The sequence below is a fragment of the Alligator sinensis genome, unplaced genomic scaffold, assembly GCF_000455745.1.
Source record: "Alligator sinensis unplaced genomic scaffold, ASM45574v1 scaffold147_1, whole genome shotgun sequence".
In the NCBI taxonomy this organism is placed as follows: Eukaryota; Metazoa; Chordata; order Crocodylia; family Alligatoridae; genus Alligator; species Alligator sinensis.
In genome coordinates, this window is record NW_005841847.1 from 285249 (window position 1) to 303309 (window position 18061).

Genomic DNA, 18061 nt, shown 5'->3' on the forward strand with positions numbered 1-18061 from the left:
CCGCCGCCACCGGCGGCGGCCTCTTGGATCTGCGCCAGATGACAGGGGTCTGCACCCCCGGGAGGAGTCTGGCATAGCCCTGCAGCCCTCCCGGGGGTGCGGGCCCCTGGATTTGTGCCAGATGACAGGATGCTGCCTGGGGCCAGCGGCAGCAGCAATCTTCCTGTGTGCAGGCTGCATGCAGTGCTGGTCCAAGGCAGCAGTGGCAGCCTCCTGTCATCCATCACAGATCCAGGGGCCTGCATCCCCGGGAGGAGTCCAGCACAGCCCTGCAGCCCAGGGGTGCGGGCTTCTGGATCTGCATGCTGGATGACAGGAGGCTGCCGCTGTTGGCAAGTGTCATGAGTTTTGCTTTTTGAAGTTTGAGGTGCAGGTTCTCAGAAACCTCTGCACCTATCTCCTTGAAGCTTGGCAGGCTTCATGCCCTCAGAAGGGGCTACCATCCCTGTAATTTTTGTCCAAGGCAAGAAATGACAAAGTTTTCAGCACTTTCATGATTTCCCATTATAGCCTATGGGCGACATGTTGAAACACATCGAAACAGCAAAACAGTTTTAACTAAGCAAAACAGGACAGTGCTTCAAAACAAAAGGATGAAACTAAACGCTGTCCCTTCGAAATGGTGAAATGGACGTTGAAACAAAATGATGGTGTTTCGCACAGCCCTAGGGAACGGAGTGTGCTGGAAAAAGAAGACAAAAAGAACCCTCAGTGCTCCTTCTTTTGTCATAGGTTAGGGCCCTATGCCTGCAGTATGTATAAAGAATTTAGGAACTTTCTATAAGTTTCTGAGCATCTTCAATTCCCAATTAAGTTAATGGGAATTGAAGCTGTTTCCTACCTTGTAGGATCACGCCTTAATAAACACGGGTCAAATTCTGCTGTCATGCTCTCACAATGAGTTCTGTTGTAGCCAATTAGAATATTGGTATGAATATAAACAGAGGGCGTCATCTACACGAGACACTACTGTGCAGTGCTTACTGTGCATGTATAAGCTAGTACTAAATAAGGGCACTTTTACATGTGCTCTAGGCAGCACTTTAATTAGAGCAGCTTCGAGAACTGCTTTAATCAAAGCATTGCAGTGTCTTGTGTATCAGCATCCCTGTGCTTCAAAATGAGGCATAACTAGAAATGTTGGCACTCTGGGCAGAGGTGCCAGGGAGCGGGGACAGAGGATGGGGGGTGGTGTGCCAAATACCAGAATCTTACTTGACCTTGGCTGCTGGGGATGCAAGTGAAGCCTTACCTGACCCAGCTGTGGCTTTTACTGCTGTGGTGGCACTAGCTCTCCACACATGAGTTGCTGCTGCCACAACCACTGCTGCTGTGTGGACTTCTCTGGGGCTGCTATTTTTTGCCTCCCATCTAAAGTGTTGCTCAGGGCTGGTGCCCCACTTGCCCACTGGTTCAATCTAACCAGTAATACTGGTCCAGTCCGACCTTGGCCAATTCACTGAATGTCTCTTTGCCTCAGTTCCTGGGTTGTTGTATGGAAAATAGTATTTCCTTTCTTCTATCCTTTGTTTATCTTATCTATTTAAATTGTAAGGTGTTTTTCCCACCCAACAGGATCTATTTTGTGCTATAAGCATGTACATCTCTTTGCATCACAGAACCTCTAATCTTTGCTGCAGCCTCTAAGAGCTATAGTGATATATTAAATAAAGAAAAAAGATGAACACAAAGTTTGTTATATTAATAGTGGGCTTTCTGAAATAGTATATTATGGAATCTTTCAAAATAGCCATAAAAGAGGCATAATTAATATCTAGTTAATGCTACAGATTTCACATTATCATTTATTCCACAATTTAGATAGAAAAAAATTACACATTTTAAATTAAGCTTTCTTCTGAGCCTTCTAGAAATGTGTGCATCCTTTAATAAGCATTCAATTAAAATGAATTGCAGTCTTATTAAATAGCTTCAGCAAAGGAGGAAGCTATGAAAAAAGCTCATGGTAATAGATTTAGAGTTACTTGCCTTTAAACGTATGCCATTATGATATATTATAGATGCTTACTAAATTACAGATACTTTATCAGGGAGACAGCTTTGCAGGAGAGTTTTGCAAACTAATGTTAAATGTAGCACTATTACATCTTGTTGTTTTGGATCTACACTCTACTTTTGATAGTAAATAATTCAAGACATTTTGCCTTGAAGCATGGAAGCTTGTGTATGACATGCTGTTTTAAAACTTGATATGAAAAAATAATAAGGATATTAGAATTAGGACTTGATATGGAATGCCCTGTTATGTTATAAAGAAGAATTGATACAATGATCTCACCCCCTGATCCCTGCAATGGGTTTTTTGAGGATTGGCTATTACATCAGGATACTCATGCTACCTTATAACTCTTGCCTTACGTTACCCTGCCAGTAATTGTGGAAAGATTACCTTGTTCTGGAACAAATCAAATCTTCTCTAAATTTTTCCTAATAGTAGTTGGTTATGTAATGGAGTTAAAGGCAAAGTGATTGAGTGCTATTACATACACAGACTTAACTGCACGCAATTCCTCAGGTGTATTTGTGAATCATATCCCTTATGTTGCCTGGATTACAGAAATGCACGTGAAGATGTTATTTAATTGCTTTAAACATGCTTACATGGGTTGGTGATCTTACAGTTGTCTGGGGAATTATTTTATTCTTTTGTTTCTTGGACTCTAAACTCAGTATATATGTATCTCCAGGTCTAGTTCAGTATTTCAATAAGTGGTGTCAGCATTTTTCTCAGAATAGGAGAAAGTAAAGGAAAGTAATTCCATGTGAAACATCCCTTGGTGTCTTTTCTTTTTATAAACAGAATTAGAAGAAAACCAGAAGGGAATTTAGTCCAAATGTTTAAGGTTATGAACAGCAGAAGGAGCCAGCTCTTCTAGACCTCTATAGCTATTAAGAACTCAAGCTCAGGAAAAGTACATATGGCTGACTGAATTTTTTTGAAAAAGTTTAAGTGAACTTCTTTCGAGATTTGCAATTTTTAATGAACAATTTTTAAAATATTATTGATTTATTTTCAATCCCACCCTTTATCTCCTTCTGCCTTCCCTTTTTCAGTGGTAATCATGAAGGAATAATGGAAGTGAGAAGGAAAGGAGAAGGGGAGAGAAGGGAAACAATACATTTCAAACTGGAAAATACAGTTCGTTTTGAAACCTTCAAGATGGAAATTACTTCAACTTCCTGAAATTTTTCACTGCATAGTTTTTCATTTTTAAACCAGTTCTGACACTACATCACTTTGGTTTCCACAATGTTAATGATGGATGCACATAGACCGGTGAATAAGATCTACTGTGGGGGGCATCTACACATGTGCTTTACTGTGGAATTGACTAATCAGCTCTAAAGTATCACTGTCTACGCGTGTGGTGTTATTAGGCTGGAGTAAACTAATTAACTCCACCATAGGATAGTACTGCCTGACACAAGTACTAGCCTACAGTGGAGTTATTTACTCCACCACAACATATGTGTAGATGGTGACTGGAGCTGGCTTGGCCGCAAGGGTGCTACAGTGCAGGGCTGCCTGCCAGCTAGCCCTGCACTGTAGCACCCTTGTGCCCAGCCAGCCCTGCTGCAGCACACTGAGCTGGGGTGGAGCAGTTCTGAGCTGGTAAGCTAACCCCGCTGGACCTCCTGCCAGCCAGGGCTCCACCGCCCCTGCTCAACGTGCTGTGATCCCAGGCTCATGTGTAAACCAACAACAGATAGAGGAAGGGATGATAAAGCCCTTTCTTCACCCAGCTATTTCTAAGCAAACAGGCATGGTTTCAGTTACAGGAAGAGGAAGGTGAATAGTTCAGCTGAATCCTGAACTTTTTACTTGCATTGATCTTTATCTTATGCTTGTGATCGTTTCTTTTAAAAAGAAATGCCAAACCCTCATTACCCTGTGTAACTGAGATTGTGGTGTGTTGTTAAGTTTTAGATTCCATTTAGGGAAGCCTCATTTTTATTTTTAACCAGCAGATGGCAGCAGAACCCTGTTTTCCCTCGATGTGTGAAACAGTTCACACTATTTTCTTGAAAAAGTGATCCAAGAAAATTTTTTTTGGTTCTTTAATGTAAGTGTTCAGACCCTATACAGACAAATGCCAAAGAATCTCACATCAATATATATACACTTTGTTTCACCTCCATTTCTGTATTTTTTTTTTTTTTTTTTTTTCTGTGGAGCTTGCACTCATATGACTTTTTTGCCTCTATCCATATGTGGGCCCCAAAATGATATGCTGCTTATTACTTTTGTCCTATGATGTTGGTGGGAAGATGCTTTTCATTGAGTTCCACTACTCTGTATAGGAACTAAAATCATAGGAACATGCTATTCTTGATCCAAAATGCTAACAATATACATTTTGATAGCAATCACCAAGTACATACCTGTATGATGCATGGGATGAAGGTACAACCTTTCATTCAACAATTTAGATCTTTAGTTATTTTTGTTTTAATAAAGTATTTTATTTTATATTTTTGGTCAATTCACATTGAAAGGCATCATAGGAGAATTATGTTTTACGGAAGGTTCTGAATAGAAAGAAGGATGTTGGCATATAAGAAAAATAGGGAGTTTCTTTATGAGTATTGGTTCGGAAGAAGTAGTGAAGGTAAGAGCAGAACCAATTGGAGAAAGTATAGAACTGAGGGTTGAGATGAAGGCTGGGAGGGAATTGTGTACACCCTTGATGGTGAAGACGAGACAGCTGTATTTTGTTACAGAATATCCGATGAAACCAGTACAATGATTCAGGAAGAGAAGTGATATGCTTAGAGTGGCAAAAAGAGAACTCTAGTATTTACAAAAGAAGAGGTGTCAAGTACATCAAAGATCATGGGGAACGTATTCTACCCAAGTTATGAATTCTATTTCCATGTTCTTGTAAGCAGTTAGAGGAGGGCTACTGCCATTCTGTGATACAGTAGAATTCCTAAGTTCCTAACCCCCCACGAAGACGAGACTTTCAAAATATCTGGAGGTTTACAGAGCTGCAGCAAACAGCTGTGTGGAGCAACTGATGAGCTCTAGCTGACTGGGGAAGTGAGACCTTTGAAATAAAACCCTCAGGAACAGCTGAGTGGCTCATCCTTAATTCAGAATTCAGCAACCCACTGAGAACTGCATGGGTTGCAGACCATCTAGGTATGAATGATAGGGGTTTGCTTAATAACAAACAGTGCTGAACCACAGAGGCACCACATCGGAATAGCTTTGTTGGTCATTTTAGTAGTGATACCTCAGAAGGAAGCAAAGACCTGTATAAATTATTGCAACAATATTGTAACATTCAGGGCTTGAGGTTTGCCAGAGTAAATACATAGGCAGTCACACAGGAGCCATGGTAAACAGGCCAACAACAACAGACCTGGGACACTGACAGATGTTCAGGTCCCTGCTCTAACCCATAGTGCTTTACAGAAAGCATCATGAGTTAGAGCCCCCCCCAGCCAAGGGGGTGTGGACCAGAGCCCTTTGCCTCATGGTTCCCACAAGCTACCCCAGCTGGGGTATTGGGGGGGAGCTGGGCTGGACCTTTGTGACAAGGGGGCTCTGTTCTACCCACCCTGCCCCCTTCAGCTCAGGCCGGGCTTGCTGAGCAGTTGCTTCTGCAGCTCTCAAGAAGTCCAGCTGGAACTGGGGGGGATGGATGGAATGGAGCCCCTCACCTCAGGGTCCCAGCCCAGCTCCCCCCAGTACCTCAGCAGAGATCGTGAGTGGGGCCCACGAGGTGAGGGACTCAGCCCTGCAGCTACTACTGCTCCCTTCACTCCCTTTCTGCTGACAGCCCTGGGGGGGCAAGTGAGGGGGCTGCATGAAAAATTAACTCTCAAGGGCATACAAATTCCCTAAGGCACTCTAAAGCAGAGCACCTCAGTGTGTTACCTGATTAGATAAGAGTTAATTTTTTGCACAATTGGCCATTTTAGAAGTGCTCTGCAGCTGTGTGCATGTTAGGTCACAGCTCTAGACTGCTTTCAGGGGCCCGATTGTGTGGAAAATGTCACTTCTGTCTGTGCCCCTGTATGCTGAGTTTGCTTTTGTCACTCAAACCTGTTTCCTCATATTTAAAAAAGGGTTATTTTTATTCCCCTATGCCTAGCAGCACAAGGAAAAATCTCTTGAGGTCACCTTGGAACTAAGTGCTCTCACTGAGTTTAATTTATTGCGCTGCTGCTGTGTTGCTACTAAACTACTGATCTCTACTATGGGGTATGTCTACACTGGGAAGAAATAAAGCCACCTTGAGTTAGCATTACCAAGCTGGCTAACTACAAATAAAAGAGCAGTGAAGATTAGGTAAATGGAGTTTCAATTTGCATTATTGGCTTGAGGTTCTGGGCTCCACTACCATTTCTCTCAATATGTTAACATGGTTTTTTATTGCCTTGTCCTCACTATGATTTGAACCAGGGTTGTGTAGCTCAGGTTAGCCAGCATAAGTTAAGGAGCAACCTGTTTTGTTTTTTCAAGGAAGGAAGCCCGCATTCAAGGTCATACTTTTGTTCATTGGTGACTGTTACATCTATCCCTACCCCAACATTCATTTTGATCTAAATAAATGTCACCTCGTGTTCAAATAAGAAAAAACTGTGATCTTCCTATTAAGCAACACATTCAAGTTAGCATCTTGACAGCCAGTAGTGTAACTTGGGGGGCAAGTGGAGCAACAGCCCTGGGCACAGACTAAGAGGGAACATCAGAATCCCTCCAAGGGTCACTGCCAGCTGCAGGTGGGGGGCAGGTGGAAAGTGAGGTGAGTAACATGGTGCTGTCCTCCCACCCTGGGAAGCCTTTGCCAGAGGAGGTACAGCCCTGCATCTAATATGTATGTATTTAGCAGGGGACGTGAACAGAGCACGGGGGGATGCCACCTAGGGAGCCTGCCCCATAGCCCCATAGGGCTGCTGCTGCATTATTGAAGCCCATGGTCTACAGCAAAAAACTCCCCCTGCCCCAGCAGCTCCATGAGCTCACTACACCTGCTGCCTGTATCTCCTGAAGGTTTTCACTTATTTCATCCAGTATATTATGTGTCTAGAAAAGGACACTCCCTATAGCTAGGCAGAACAGGGGCTGTGCTTGTACCTGGCTTCTGTGTGGAGTGTACCTTTTGCATTCTTACCTCCACGTGCCTGTCATCTGTGTGGTGTTTGGATAAACCCTGACTTGGTCTTCTGAGCAACGGATTACACATTTCTATTTGGGAATTCATCCAATATTGACTGGCAGTTTTTGTGCCTTTCTATCTTTCCGAGCCCTACAGTCTCTGCCCTCATCACTTTGTAGGTAGGTTATTCGCAAGCAGCAGTAATCCTGGACTGCTTTTGTAGATGCCTGTCTTTTTCCTGGAATGTCTGAGACCTAAATCATTTCCAATTCATTTTCAAAAGGAACTGGAAATCTGGAGATGCCAGTCTGACAAACTGCCTCACCAAACCTACTTAAAGCCAAATGTTCTAGCAACAACTTGAAAAAGAGACTATACCTGTACTCAGTGATGATTACTGTCATATTCATGTATCTGTATTAAGAATTTTCCCATGTGTATTTTAATCGGGGCATTTTCATGGTTTTTTTTTTTTTTTGGAGAAGGCGGAAATTCCAATTTTAACCTGTCACCTCAGATATAATTTCACTTAGAGCTAATTTCACTTAGAAATTATATTACTTCTGTGGCTGTCACAGATGAAAACACAATAATACACAGTAAGTTACTTACTGATACAAAAATGTGAAAACAAATCCTGCCTTCACTTATAAACTGCTTTCTCTGTCTTCTAGTTTGTCAATAGCTGGGAGACATACACGGCTAAACTGCATTATTGTACCATGATTTATACTGTTTCTCCTATTAGGCCCCAAAGAAAAGAGCAAAACAGTGACAAGGATCAAGTGCTTAAGAACATGTTGCAACAAATTATTGGCCAATCTACTTTTAAGTAAATGAGGTTCTCTTCTGAGCAGCTTCTCTCAGCAAAAAGGTCCTGAGCCGTGACAAAACTGATAAAAACACATTGTTTGAGATAATAAATCCTACTTCTGAGGATATTCTGCTTCCTACATCTCTTCTTTTTATCAGGAGAACACTAAAGCTGCCTGGAGGCTCTTGAAACATATGAAGTATAGGCCTAAATAGATGAGCTTAATGTTGTCTAAATCATAACAAAGTATTGAGAGAGCTGCAAATCTCACCATCTCAGACTTTCCCATAAATACATAAGATCCAGCTAAAAGTCAAGTAATTTTCTCTGCGTTTTCAGGGTGTTGACCCATTCTGTGTTTAAAGGCATCAAGCATTCATCCAGTCTAGTCAACTGCACGCTGAATGGGCATTTTGTGGAATCTTCTTTTTTAAGGCTTCAGAGATGAGAGAGGCCTGCTTAAACTACAGGGCTATGTGGCATGGGATTTAGCTCAGCTAGGCCAGTAATTTGCTCTGGGACCTTAGGCACCTAAACCTACATTTTCAAATTACCTGTGTATTGGTAAACAGAAGTCTTGGGGGTTTTGGTCAGGCCTGTGAGGCTCTGCATTTTCCTTAATATGGGGCTAGACCTATAAAGTAATTTTTAGTTAGTGATAGTATAATGGTGGGACAACCTAAAAATGCCTATTGTATGTGTTTATATTGTATTCTCTACTCATTAAAAGCAAAGTGAATTTGAATTATGACTTGTATCCTTTTGGCCTCGCAAGAAAATGCTAAGAATGATACAGGAGTGGTTCATTTACAATGTATTTATTGGCACTCTCTCAGAAGGACTCTGTTAGGCACATTCATAAAATATAAGGTGGTTGGGTATATTCTTACAATCAAATAAGTACTCACAGGTGCAAAACCAGATACTGCAAACAATAAAAAGCAAAGAGTTAAACCAGTTTATTCAGATTGAGCTCCAAAAGTCTGGGCTGGATTTCTCTTCTCCCTTTTATATAAGTGTAACTGTTGATTTCAAAGCAGCTTTGGCTTGCATAAACAAGGGGAAAATCAAACCTATTCTGACTTGTTGCATACTACTTTTCATGTGGAGATGAACAGCTAAGTCAAAGGGTAGGCTACCTGCTGCTTCAGAGAGGTTTCACCCAGGTTTCTTGGTTCTCTCTCAAGCTGGGGAGTGGGAAGAAAAGGGAGAACAATTTAGAGTTTTTAAAAGAGAAATGGCACAAACAAGTGGTGGGCTTGCCAAAACAAATTGACCATGTGATCTGGTTTTGGTCTAGATACAGTCCAGAACTGCTTATACAGCATTTTGTTTTGTTTGTACTTTTGTTTGACAGTGGTGTGCATGGGGATGCTAAGAAGATACTGTTTTTGAAGATATCTGTTTCAACAGCACACTTTATCAGCATCTTTGACTCTCTGAAATAAAACACACTAGTGCAGGGGTTCCCAAAGTTTTATGCTGTGGCTCAGCAAACCACGGCCTGGATGTGGCTGTGACCCAGCAAACCGCGGCCCAGCAGTCACAGCTGACCATGGCCAGAATTTCCAGCCAGTAGACAGGTAAAGATATCCCACCCCACAGGCGGGGGGGAGTGGGCCAAACCCTGCGCTGCCATGGGCCCTGAGGAAGGAGCCGAGGCCTCTCCACCCAGCTCTGGGGAGCCATGGTTTGCCAGTCCGTGGCCACTTCCAGTCCAGCAGCCGACCCACTGCGGCCTGGCACCAGGCTGTGGCTCAGGGATTGAGAACCCCTGCACTAGTATATTCCCCCCCCACCCCCTTTTGTTCATTTTCTTTGTCTCTGCTATGACCCTGAACATCTCATTTGTTTTCCCTTGCAGAGAAGAGAACATAACAAGGTCAAGTTGCACCTACAAAACACAGTGCTGAACTTGTGCCTAATGTAAGGTTTCCCATTAAAAAGCATCAGAATAACATTTTCTGTTTTCCTTGAAACTTAGTGGAGAAAAGTTTTCTGTAAAAATTCTTAAGCAGTTCCACCACCAGCATATGAGAGACTCCTGGTCTCAGAAATGCAGTGAAGCCAGGAGTGTTGCAAATTCTCTTTCAAAATGGAATTAACAGGCTGGATTTAAAAGCAGCTGTGCACACAAAAAAAAATGGTTTAGTTTAGTTGCTTAGAGGCTTGAAAATCTGCAACACTAGTAGACAGCAAATAAAAATCTAAATGCCATAAGGCCATATTTAAGGGTCTGAACTCCCACTGACTTCAGCCAGAGTTGTACATGTCCTGATGATAGGTTCATGCCATTACTGTTACCTACTTTGCATTATAAATAGGGTTGGAACTGGAAAAAATCCAAGTATACCAGGCTGTTATCTTGGCTAAATGTTCATAACGTTTGTGTGAGAGGCAAGGATTTCTTTGGGTGACATCTTTTATTGAACCAACTGCATAGTTGAGAGAGAATTAGACAAACTTTCAAATGCAAGACATCTTCACATCTGACTTGTTTTGATAAATGCTTTCCTTATTAATAGTCTTATTACTTCATTGCATAATTACCAAGCTGTTGTGAATAATCCTAGCTTCACTTAATGCCCAATCCTGCTCTTTTGGTTCTAAGATTGTAGTACTGTTCCTTCATAATCTCCCCGTTAAAATATCCTTAAAAAGAATGATGCTAGCAAGTGTTTAAATGTCTAGCAGATAACCTCTCCAAGGAGTTTCTCCATGTTTAGGACAGCATAACTAGAGTTCTTCTTAAAGAAACTTATTTATAAAGCTGATATCACATATGATTAAAAGATAGACTATAATAATTTGTCTGGAATTAAAACTGGTGGAAATAAGATGAGGATCTGCTTTAATTGCTGATGCCATTTTTCAACCAGTATTTAGTGGCTGATCTCATATGATCTATCACATTATAATTACTGTTATTTTAAAGTGTTGAATAATAGGAAGCTACAATAAGGTTCGGGTTTCTTACATTTACAAATATATTTAGTATTATTCATTTCTCTTTTTTCAGAGTGTCATGCTGTGTATTGAGACTAAACATGTTGATTGGTTTCTGTACACTTAATATTTGCCAATATTGCTACTCTGCATTAGGAAAAAGTATTCTAGGAAAACATTAGAATTTGCTATATAAGGCCTCAGAGTTGATTTAACCTTGAGACACTATGAATTCCAAAGCAATCTCTGAGTTATACAATTCCACATCTAAGGATTAAGGGCTAGATTCTCTTTCAAAATGGCCCAAACTGGTTTAAGATAAACCTGGATGGATGTAATATCAGGCTTAACTGATTTAGGTAAAATCTGTTTATTGAACATCTTGAATCTGGAGAGAATCAGTAGTTAACTCATGATCCCTTAGCATCCCACAATGCTTTGCATCTTCCCTGCAAACCCCACCTGGCAGGGTGAGTGGGTGAGCTAGCTTTAGCCCAAGCTGTCTGCTCCAGCTGAGTAAGGAGGCATGCTCTAGCATCCCCAGCTTTTGGCCTGGGCCATGCAGGCATGTGGCTACATTTCTCGAATCAAAAGTGAATGTCTTTTCAATTGCTTATTGGTTCAATTTATGTAGTTTAGACTAACCTGCGAAGATTGAATTGATTCAGCTTTGTGTTTTTTGACTGTCTGTTCTTAGCCTGAAAGAGCAGCACACTGCAGGATAGCTGATCTGGCATAGCAATATTAGGGAGCGAGGAAGCAGATATGACTCTTTCCTTTCTTCTCTCCTGAGACTTAGAGCTGAAGTACTGATACCTGGCAAAACTTAGAGCTGTCCTCAGGCAACTAGACCAGCATATAGCTGTCAGGAATCTAGAAAGAAAAAGTGATCGCCTGGCCTTAAGTTCTGTCTACTGGCCTACATGGTGCATTCTTTAGGCAAGGGTGTCAGATTACTTACAAGATACTGTAGTTTGTTAGTCATTTTATTTGTTCATCGGTAGCTATTTCCTTTCCTCCTCTGCTACCAGGAAGCATGACTGTAATTTGTTCTTATTTGGGAGTGCCACCCACACAAGGGGTCTCGGTTGCTGCCTATAGAAAGTTGCAACAAGAATGAGAACTGGAGCTATCAGCTGTGTGGCCAACAAGACGGGGCCAGAACCTGAATCCAAAAGGGAAAGGGTGAGAAAGGTCTCATTGATGAAGGATACCATGCTAGATTTTCATATTTTTTTTTCTTTATACTGGGTGTCTTTTCCAAAGTTGGAAATGCCTTGAAAAATTAGTGTGGAAAAGGAAGAAGTGCAGCTAGAAGGTAGGAATTAGGGGAGTGAAGGGTTTGAATTATGGGGAGCTCAGGGGGGCTGACTTCCCCCTCCCCCAAGAGATGCAAGCCCTCCTATAAGATTTGAAAATCCTAACCTGGGGGGAGGCCCTTCTGATTTTATTCGGGCATCATGATGGGCAGCCCAATTTTTTTTGCAGACCCAAGAGTCAAAGTATAATTCAAACCATGGGGGAATGGTTCCTGGACATGTATTCATTTTTGTGCTCTCAGGAGCAAAAAGGGAAAGCCAAGGGGAAAGGGAGGGGGGGACGGGAGGGGGGGAGAAAGACATTTAGAAATACAATAGAAAATCAAAAATAATTTTCAAAACCAATGTGAAGTGAGAACTTTGAGGATACCTGGAAAAATTTCTGCAAAAACACCGAAAATTATGCAATACAATGATTTTTTCCTACAACTTTTATTAGCGAGTATGCCTGGAACAAAGTAATAGGAGTACCTCAGAAACAATATAAATATTAATTAATAAACTGGATGTGTAAAAACAGACTAAGAGTTAATGCAAGAGGCTTTGTAATGTTCTTGTCTACAGTCTTGTGCCTGTGAAGTCTCAGTGACCCCATAATGTTCTTATATAACACTAGGGTGGTACCCAAAGATAGTACTTTAGCCAATTACCTATCATCCATCTTTTTTAAAAACAAAAATAATTTAGGAACATGTGGCTGCCCCTAGGATGAACAAGCATTGAAGTGTTTCTTAATCTGGGAGGAGAAAGTGCTGATACGTTTTTTGATTTCACATGGACTGTTTGAATATGTTGTTGATCCATTAAAGCACTTAGCTATTACATTTTTCCACTGTAAGAAATCACAGATGTCAACAAATCTGGAAGCTTCAGAAAGGCTGTATCTTTAAAAAAAATGCTACAGCTTCAGCTAAGTGCACTGTTTTATAAAATTACAACAGTCTGAACAAATGTGCAGCAGTGTGAGTGACATTTTATGTTGAAGGCTTACAGGGAATATGAAATTTTCACATATCAAAGCCGAAGGACAATTCTGACAGCTGTAAGTGTTTTCTGAATGAATAATGTGATACCATACAAGACAATAAAAAAGACAAATCCTCTCTCATCTGCAGCAATAGAGACCCTTTCCTATCCACCTACAAAATTTATTTTTTAAACAAGATTATTATTGAGATTTCTTTCAACAGAGAAGGAAAAAATGCAATCTGGTATAAATCTAAAAAAAAAAAGGCCTGTTTCTAGCTTTCATTTGAACAGTTGATGAGTTATAATTTTGGGAAGAAACAAATATCACTTGCATTTCTCTATTTTATTTACCAAAATCCAAACCAAAACTTCTGGTGCTGTATTTTGGAAAATCTGCTTTTCAGTCTCATCTTTTATTTTTCAACTGACTTTATTGCAGGAGATTTGTTCACATCCTTTAAATATGGCACGTGACTTAAAATCTAAATACACTTTGGTATCAGACTGTGTAAAACCTCTGAGCACTAACAGGTGTATCTGATTTCCTGTTCTTCATTAATTTCTAGATAACAGTCATAAAAATGTGCTTGCATCTCAATACCCCTTTTCACCACCTTCTTTGAGTAGTAATTAACTAAAAAGACAGGGAATAAGAGATCTTTCTGTATTTATAGTAGTGAGTGAAGCTAAAGCAAAATCATGCAGGAGATACAAAATTTGAGTCCTTGTCCATCTAAACTATGCAAAGAAGGTTGGCAAAAGAATTACTTTAGTTCAGTGAGAGTAATGGGTAGGCAAGCAGGTTCACAAACACTTTCCATCTCTTAGCAGTAGGAAACCTGAGAGATGTGTTTAAAAAAAACTTACCTACACACCCAACTTAAAGTGATGCCCTTAGGCAAATCAGCGCTTCCTCAGCTGCTGAGAGGCTGGGTGTGCTGCAGCAGTAGCAGCTGGGTTGAGGAGCCACACACGTCTTATTGCTTGAAGCAGAGTAAAAGATTCCTAGGAGCCTCCCAACCATTTATGAAGCAGAGGGAAACACGAGGGGAGAAGGGGTGGGGGATATCAGCTGATGTTGCAAGAATGTCTGAGAAGAGTGAAAGAATTTCCTGTCAGAGGCTCTGGGAAAGCCCCAGACCTAGTATTTACAGGCTGAGGAGAAGTTGAGGTTGCTTTTGTTATGCTGGCATCAACATACATACCTCTTGCCTGTCAGCCAGTATTATGGTCTGGCTGCTCACCTCCAGTCTTAAGTCACTGGATGCAGTTGTGTAAGACAGGAATTTTTTAGGACATAACCACTCCACGTATGTAGGGCCAGATTCTCCTTTGTATTACAGCCATTTTGTGCCATTCCAGGCATGTGATGAGACTTGTCAGTCTTGTGAAGAGAGAGTGGTTAGAAAAAAAAGGGTAGGGTTGGCATGTTCCTGTCCCCTAGCTATTCTCGCTTGCCAGAACAGTCCTAGGGAACTAGAAGCAGCCACACAGGAGGTACTGGGGACTGTGAGTTTAATGACTGGGAGTATGGGTTGATGACTATAAAGCTCTTCTTGTTCTGTGCAGCAGGTTTGAAATGCAAGCAAAATGAAACAGATCTTTTGCAGGCACCTTAAGCACTGAGCAATCATTGAATACTACCTGGCTCCAGGAGTAAGAAAGAACTAAGAAAATTCCCTGAGTGCAAGAATGGACTATTAGCATCTGATGAAGAAGACTGCTGCCTACAAAAGCTGATGCCTTCCTAAATGGGTTAATCTCTAAAGTTCTATCCTGCCCTGTCAGTTAACTCAGATAAAGGAGACTATGAAGTTGTATTAAAGAATTTGAGGAGTAGTGTTTTCTGTATAAACATGAACACATGAGTGATATGTTTTCAAATAGAGAGCAGGAGTTGAAATCATATAAATTATGACTGAGGTCTAAGGTTGAGAAGCCAGTCTTTGAGGAGCTGCATCTCTGATAAGGGACTTGTGATTAGGGCATGGAACAAAAATCTTAGGGTCAGTCTCCTAGAAGTTCCTTGCCAAAGTAGTTAGACTTTTCCAAGCAGTGGAAGTCACCCAGGCTAGAAAGGTGGCCAGTGCTCTGACAGTTGGATATTAGCATACAAGTTGGTTTGGTGTCAGTAACACTCTTTTCATTTAAAATCCACAGACAATGGAGGGCAAATGAGTAACACTCCAGACTTACAGTGCTGAGTTTGCTCCCCCCTGCAGGTGACGTCCCATAAGGGCAGGAGACAAGGACACTGAGCCTGCCATTTTGCCCAAGAGGGTCTCGGGCATCATCAATAACAGGATGTGGAACAACAGTTACAAATGTACTGGATATCAGTAGTGCTGGTTTTCTATGGAGTCTGCATGTCCGAAGAGGCAGTTGCAAACACCTCAAAACCTAACTGAACATTAATACATGTAGTTGCTTAGTTGGTTGCTTATAAGTATTTGGTGGGTTTTTGAGTGTTTTACCATTAAGTTCTGGGTAGGAAGGAAAGATGTGGGATTGTGCCTTTAGTGGCTAATCTTCCCAGACGGGGCCCATGTGGGTACTACGGTGCACTGTTTGTTGCAATGCACAGTCAGTTGAACTAGATATTGTATAATACAGATATCTTGTAAGCATTATAAATACCAAGGACGAGATCCTCAAAGGTTCCTAGGTACCTAACTTCTTTTTAGGCATCTAGCATCTGTAGACGTTAGTATCTTAAGGGCCTACCTTTCAGGATCTGTTCCTGAATGTTAACTGAATGCCATGAAGCACAGAGCTGCCCTTGAATCTCTTCTAGGTTTTGCCAGGTTGGAGTAAGTTTCTGTATAGGTCCAAAATAAGGCTTGTGGAACAGTAGCTTAAAAATGGCTGTGTCCTATCTTCTTTACCATCTCCCACAAAATTCACGTTATCAGGCATAACTGGCAGGAAGAGAATCGGGGCCTTTGCCTTTAGAAATAGGGGCAAGCTAAGATCTAGTCCCTAAGAACAATAAAACTGGGGTCCTTGTAGCCTTTACAAATTCACAGTATTTATTCTCACTATAACTCCCTAAGGGTCCCATAATGTGGCAGGATTCTTGGATGGCTAGCCCTGGTTGTAAGGTAGTAGAAGTACCTTCTTGCACCCTTGCTCATGACTGTATGCCGTGATCCACTTCCTGTAGTACTGTACACCCCTGCCTGCGGAACTGGTGTCTGCTGCAGGGATGTGTGGGCAGCGGATAACAGCGCTTCTCTGGGCCCTGGCCCCACACTGCCACTGTTCTGTGATCTTGCTCTGTGATCCCAGCCCCACCTACCTCTCACGCTCCCAGATGCTGCTCACTGCCCACTTGCAGCCCCATCCTATCTGTCTGTCTGCATACTGTGTCTGTGTGGGTCCCACCCTTAGTGGTGTGTGTGGGGTGGACAGGCTGGGCTTCCAGGAAGGAAGACCAAGGGACCTAGCAAGGGTCAGACAAAATCCCTTGATGGGCTAGATCCAGCCTGCAGATATTTTGTCCACCCCTGTTCTAAATGCATATTATAATCCTCTTAATGCATATTATAATCCCCTTAATTATTTTCTGCTGTTGTTTGTGTACCGTACTATCGTTATATGCTTACATTGATGCTTTGGGGTGCCAACAGAAGCTACAGCGATGAAATTTCTGACTTACCACTATATACAAACTCCAGAAAATTTGATCATTTTGTTGTGCTTTGTTTTTTTTCCCCAGTGATTTATTTGCAGAACTCCTACTGAGAGACCATTACTGAGTGGGTGAGCAGCACAAAATGTCTCGAAGCTGTAGAACAAACTAAACAGCATTTCGTAATGTGTTTAACAAATGTTAATCCTAGCCAGAAAAAATATAAACGGAGGCTGGGGAACTATCAAATGTTAAAAAGCAGGGAATATCTTGTTCTTCTGGGCAGTGAAGTGATTTTTTTTCCTAGCTATGCTCGTCTATATCAATCATGGGTCTTGCCCAACCTGTTCACTGATCCGGAATATCTAGGGTGTCACTGTGGTTCTCTCTTGGACAAAGTGTTTAAGAAGTGAGGGGGTGCGGGAAACAATCCTTTTTTTCTTTAAATCAAATTGACACAGTAAGGGAAAAGAGGTCAATAATGTTTGAATACTTCTCTATTTGCTGTTGTACAGGACTTTGAAGTCCCAGGCTTTGCCAAAGCTAGCTCCCTTGGGTTGCATGCTGATTATAAGGCAATGAATTAGAAAGGAAAAAGAAAACCAAGCATTCCAAACACTGCAGACTAGTGCCTGATACTAAAGAAACTGCCCTTGTTGGTATGCTTATGGAGCCAGTTACAATGTTGTTTATTTGAGGTTATAGACCTTGGGGACAGCAGGTATGGTAATTCCTGGAAAGCAGGTGGGATCATAATCACTTGTTCATTTGTATCTGTGTGGTGTCACAGGGTGACATACTATGTCCAGAACCATAAACCTACATAAATGGCCAATGGAGGAGATCATGTTACATCAGCACATGGATAGGAAAATGCAACAGCGTACGCCTTTCCATTACTTCCATTGCTCTTTTTATTACTTGGCCATTAGCCAATTTCTCAGCTTCCCCATGGTTTTTCATGGGGATTAAATATAGTTAGTAAAAGCACAATGCAGTAAATATATTAGGGCTGTTGTAAGGAGGGAGAATGATTGTAAGATCCTGCTGACCTGTGTTTTCAAATTATTCATATAACATGGCTGCTGGGATGTGAAAGCTTTGGAACTGGGTATCATCCAATCATTTGTTCTACTAGCATTTATGATGTGCTTTCCTTTTCGTAATAGCTAGCTGACTAAGACACTTACCTGGGAAACCCAAGTTCAATGCCCTCTTCTGAGTAGATTTGTCCCCATGTTTCCCCCCTCAT

General features: G+C 41.6%; 1 protein-coding gene across 3 annotated transcripts in view; it reads right to left on the minus strand.

Moving 5' to 3' along the window:
* Window positions 1-14198, minus strand: part of STEAP4 (STEAP4 metalloreductase) — a 24474-nt gene extending 10276 nt beyond the window's left edge. For 2 of the 3 annotated variants that reach the window (XM_025208168.1, XM_006015909.3), the window contains exon 1: window positions 14046-14198. The gene's annotated coding sequence lies outside the window, so the exon portion shown is untranslated. The remainder of the gene's footprint in view (window positions 1-14045) is intronic. The other variant, XM_025208159.1, reaches the window with a different exon arrangement.
* Between the last annotated feature and the right edge of the window lie 3863 nt (window positions 14199-18061).